We start from the raw sequence: 5,416 nt of genomic DNA, 5'->3' as shown, positions 1-5,416 counted from the left end.
ATTTTCTGTGTCAGACGCAGAAAATGTGCACGGTCGTGTACAACGCCGTGCTTTGGTGCCGTATTTTTGGTGGTACCAACAAATATCAAATGTTCGCTTCGGTGACCGAGACCGTTGTCTAGAAAAAGATCTTCGTCTGGAGGGGGATCTCGATTGTCTAGCTTGGATGGTTGCTATGGTCGATTGCAGTGACGCCAGCTGGCTCGTTAATTGTGTTAACTGCTTTTGAAAGGAGGCTAAACAGCTAATATCTGTTGGTCCAGGTGGTTGCAATGAGTTTACACAGTGATTATCGTGGTATACTTCCATCATTTTATCTGCCATGTCGGCTAAGTCATCAAGTGCGACGGATTTCCCTGAAACACTGAGAATTTGTCGAACGCTGTGTGGTAATCTTTGAAACCACATTTGCTTTAGGAGGGCTTCGTCTAGCTTGTATGGACCGGCGAGTTGTTTCATGTGGCGGAGAAGTTGCGAGGGTCTTTTATCACCCAAGTCACAAGATGTTAACAACTGTTGTAGCCTTTTCTCATCTGAGACCGTGGTGCGTTGAATAACTGCTGCTTTTATCTTATCATATGGTTCAGATTCTGGCACGTGATCGATTAAATCACCAACTTCAGCGGCAATCTCGATAGGAAGTGCGCCGACTACGTATGCATACTTTGATGCCTGAGATCTTATGCCTCTAGCCATGAATAAAGCTTCAATTTGAGCAAACCAGACTCTGGGATTATTAGCTCCATAAGTTGGGAGTCTGAATTCTGAGATAGAATTAACTGGACTAAAATTATTTTCGGGAGAGTTCGACAATGAGACAAAAGTTGTTACTGGAGGCGAATCCATATCAATGAGTTTAGTGGGAGAGGACATTACGAGAAAAAAATAAGCCAGTAAATTGTGTGAAATGAAAGACAAAATAACCGTTAGGATAAACACGAGGCTCACCAAATAATTGTGGTGGACCAGACAATATATAAACGCAAAAGGTATCAACAAAGTTAATAACAATCAATAGTAATATTAATATATACAAGTTAAATGTTACAAATACAATAATAATTAAGGACGTTACTTAAATTGCCCAAACGTTGCGTGTTCTGATTAAGTCCAGTAATGTAAATCCACAATTATAAATGCTTGATGACTCTGAGCAGGTTGGTGAACTCTCTAGCGATATAGTCCAACGTAGGATGTGATATATTCCGATTATAGTCTATAAATGTAGATAGTATTTGATTTAAACTTCCATTAACTCAATCACAAATGAAGATAGAACTAGGAATGCGTGAGTAGTAATGTATTTGTTAACCAGCACGAATATGTCACGCTATGTAGTAGCTCAACGGAAAGTGTCTTCAAGGTCAATGACTAAAACAACACGTACAGTCATTTAATGATGAATGTACATACAGTGAAAAATTGACAAAATAAATACAAATAATATTAAAAACTATTTACAAAATAAGCTTGTTAGAGTTATCTCCACAGGACTTTACCTAAGTTCACCAAAATGATACGTGTTCGGCTTTATTCTGGTACAATGAATCCACAATTATAGATGCTTGGTAATTCCAAACGTATCGATGAACTCCCCAGTGGTGTAATCCAAAGTAAGATATCGTGTCTGCGCTCTCACAGTATATGAATGTAAATAATATTTGTTTTATATCTCAGTTAACTCAATCTCGAATGAAAACAGAACGGGGAAGATGAGCGAAGCAGTGTATTTGTTAACCAGTAGTAGTAGTAGTAGTAGTAGTAGTAGTAGTAGTAGTAGTATAGTTGTTGCTTGGTTTGTGGCCATTACGATTTCTTTTATTATGAGAAGGGAACTCATTCCTCGTATCATAGACTTATAAGCTAGCTATTTGATATGTCCCAGCTCCTTTAATTAGAGGAAGATGTCCAGCTTTGGAACGGTAATTTATATTCCTTAATCCAGAAGGACGAGTGAGTAATAACAGACACAAAACAAAGATATATATACAGTAGAAAACTGTCCTTGGGAAACGTAGGAAAAATAGCAAACTAAAATTACACAGCGAGCCAATAACGTTAATGATTCTCCCAAGTCGTAAATACGACATGAAGGTGAAAAGTGCGTTTTTGACTCGAAAACAAGGAAGTTTAAATTTTCAAAATAAAATTACAAAATTAAGATATTTACCAAGTGAGTTCTGGGGATCTAACATGCCTAACAGTAGTAGTAGCATTGGACAGGTGTTTCGTCTTAGTATGAGAGTCCACAATGCAGTTTATATCCACGACCCGACCGATGATGTAACTCAAGAACTTCAAGTCCCGCGAAGAGGGCTTAAATTAGTTATAAAGCTATTGCGCTGTTTTGTACTGTATGTATCCTCGTAGATACTTATTAAGATTTATTATTTAGAGAGATTTTTGTCTCGCCTTTTATGTAAATTATCATAATCTGAGTGGTTTAGAAGGGTATCTGGTACTCTGGTTGACTTTCCTAGTGGTAGTTTGAAGGGATTATATGAGAATTTTGTTGAGAAAATCAATCATTTAGCACTTTAAAATGATCAGGACTAGTTTAAGTATAGTTAATGGTGATATACAAAAGTCACGACAAAAATAAGACCGGTTCAAAGTTACGATTCCCAAGGGATTCTCTAAAGGATTCATAAATTTATACGATGCGATGTAATCATCTATACTGCTAATGAAGTTTGTTTAACATTTTACACAGTTCGAAAGCTCGTCTATTTATTACATAATGTAAATTATTACTTGTTCAGTCATAGTGAACCAAGAATTTATACGCTTGCCACCTGTACCTAACGTTGAGTATTTCACATTGATTTAATCATATCAAATCTATGGAGATACTTAAGTTAAACTTACTTTGGAAATAAACTTCATTAATATTTCTACTCTTTAATTACATTCAGCTTGTGTATCTTTGATTACTCGTTAACAAACAGTTTTTCAAAATGCAACTTGATTTCCTGATGCTAATAAACTTTTCCATTAGTTATCGTTCACAATACACTGCACGTCTAAACTCACTTGCTGTAATTTATCAGTAAGTTCATAATTAAACCTGTTGTCACATTTTACAGTTTCGTACCTCAATATTATTTGGATACATATCTCGGTGATTTTTATGTGCTATGAGTTAACCTTTTATAATTTTGTAATGAGAAGACGTCTAGAGATTTTCATATTAATTAATTAGAGGCATTGATCGATTGATAATATACATGTAGTCTAATTGAACTGATATCTTAAGACAAAGTAGTTACCAAGTAAAATATATTTTGAGTACAACCCTAACCTAGTGGGACTTTATTTTATAGACATCGCTTGAGCCTTTAAGCGAAATACATTCATCTGTAGAGCATTTTTGTATTATAATTGTTGTAGATTGATGATAAAATCTATAGCCCTAAATCTCTAGTTCTATCCCTATATACTTAGTCCTAAACATGTACCAGGTGGGAACTCTTAAAATCTATTTGAGTCCTTATAAGTGACGAGTGTTCATCATTGTATTTTTGATTTATAGACAGAGAAAACTGTAGGAGACTTCAATAGGTTCATTAAATTCTGTTTATGAATTATTTTCGTTTCCATACACTATCCATTTACTGGAATACTTGATTAATTTAGTATTCTCTAACAGTGAGTATGTACAATCGATTGTCTTTCTCTCAAAGATCGAACTAAAATAATTCTGATTTCTTAATGTAAACGACAAAGCAAGTACCTATCCATTGACAATCAATTCGTGAACATCGTGAGACTACTATTCATAGATACTTTCAAACTCCATTATCTCAATGATAGTGTCCTTGTTTTTACGGTTCCGAACACTATCATAAGCTATATTATAAATGTTATTGATAAATATTGATAAAACACCGCGTACAACTGAGGCTCAAAGTTTTTCCGCTGACTAGTCGGGAAACATTCGACCCCTATGTCATTAATTACAGATTTCTTAGTTAGAAACAAAATTCATTGATGCATAACGTTAGATTGATGAAGAGAAATATTAGCAAACATCAGTGTACTCGGTGACACATATTTCGATCCATACAGGGAATTTCAATTTCTCCTAGATTACATATAGTCTTCACTAATGTATATTTACTTATATAAAACCTCATCACTTAATCTGATAGATGGTTACATTCTAAACTCCATTAACAAGAATTCGATCAATACTATGAATAGGATAAATAGAAATTGGTTAAATTGAATACAGAATATGTGTCCGTGAATTTTTAGACAACCCATTTTTTAATGTTCAATATGTGTGCGATATTAAACATTTTCGGGTATTTCTTCTGTTCATTTAATGGGCGATTGCTGCATATAAGTGCATAATTTTCAGACAGGATTTCATTTGAAGTCCTGACTTTTGCTTTTTTGCTTTTTATTTCATCCGGCAAGCAGGAATGTACTACAGTGGCGCGTCTGCAGAAACCATAAGTAGACACTTCTAAATAACTGAGATGAAATGCCCAGTAAAAATTATGTAGTTACTTGTAGCACTCACACACTAAATGAACGGAAATGTACTAAGTATTGAGTATTGGAAGAAGGATAGATAAACTCACACTTAAATGACATTTTCACATCATAGTTAATCCCATCTAGTATTGTAAACCTCAACTCTAGCTTCTAGTCCTAATTCCTCACACTCATTTATGACTCTATTTTAAGACTAGTAAGTGGTTGGAATTTCTCAAGGTTACTTTAGTGTCTCTCAAAGGTCACCCATAAACTGTCGTCTCATTTATACATCCACCAGTAATCTTTCCAAAATAAACTCGGTAGTGTTCTTAATCAAATGACCAATTTCTATGGCGGTATCGTAAGAGGCGAGATAAAAAAATGCATAAATCTTAAGTAGTTATTCTTTAATTGTTATTTATTTCTGCATAAAATTTTTATGTAGTCCTAATTTTAGTCCCATCTCTTGTGATTCGTCATTAGTCGTTACATATCAACATATTTATCATTAACAACAAAAAAAGTGCTGTCCTGATTATGTATCTAAGCGATTACACTAAACACCGACTGGTGATTTATATAATAATAATGATAATAATAATAATAACATTTTATCACATTTTCTTAAAATGAACTTGGCAGTTTTGTTGTCACATATTAGTTAGAAAATATATTATAGTACTGATGTGCCTTGTGATAATGAGTTATGATTGTTACTGAAAAAAGACAAATAGGTCTGTTTGTGTAAACTATTACGTATTTTATCGTTAAATGCACAAGATTGATTTCTACTATGGATTTTACATCATATTGAATTCCTGTTATTGTGTCAGTAAATTGTTGGTTAGTTTAGTCTGACTCTCAATAGTATTAACCGGAAGTTGTGTATATGCTTACCATCTGACAAAATATGATGGCCTAATAATCGTAT

Source organism: Schistosoma haematobium, chromosome 3 (assembly GCF_000699445.3).
Source record: "Schistosoma haematobium chromosome 3, whole genome shotgun sequence".
In the NCBI taxonomy this organism is placed as follows: domain Eukaryota; kingdom Metazoa; phylum Platyhelminthes; class Trematoda; order Strigeidida; family Schistosomatidae; genus Schistosoma; species Schistosoma haematobium.
The sequence above is the reverse complement of the archived record's forward strand: the minus strand, read 5'-3'. Positions refer to the sequence as shown.